This window comes from Penaeus monodon, chromosome 34 (assembly GCF_015228065.2).
Source record: "Penaeus monodon isolate SGIC_2016 chromosome 34, NSTDA_Pmon_1, whole genome shotgun sequence".
NCBI lineage: Eukaryota > Metazoa > Arthropoda > Malacostraca > Decapoda > Penaeidae > Penaeus > Penaeus monodon.
In genome coordinates, this window is record NC_051419.1 from 23,802,844 (window position 1) to 23,803,050 (window position 207).

At 26.6% G+C, this 207-nt stretch overlaps 1 protein-coding gene across 1 annotated transcript in view; it reads left to right on the top strand.

The window, feature by feature from the left end:
* The window catches only part of LOC119594857 (actin cytoskeleton-regulatory complex protein pan1-like), a 23,130-nt gene that overhangs the window by 17,676 nt on the left and 5,247 nt on the right, over window positions 1–207 (top strand). The window lies entirely within an intron of this gene.

The window sequence follows — 207 nt, forward strand, 5'->3', positions numbered from 1 at the left end:
TTTCAGCATATTATAGGGAACATATTACCAGGGAGCAATATGTTAATTAAACCTTTTCACTAATTGTTTGATTATAAATTGTTTATTTTCTTTTTTATTGTGTGAAAAGATGTTTTTTGGAAATTCACATACTCATGTCTATGCATAATATCATTATTAAGTGCTATATGTATGTTTGTAACAAATAGAAGTTGATGCAGGTGTAGA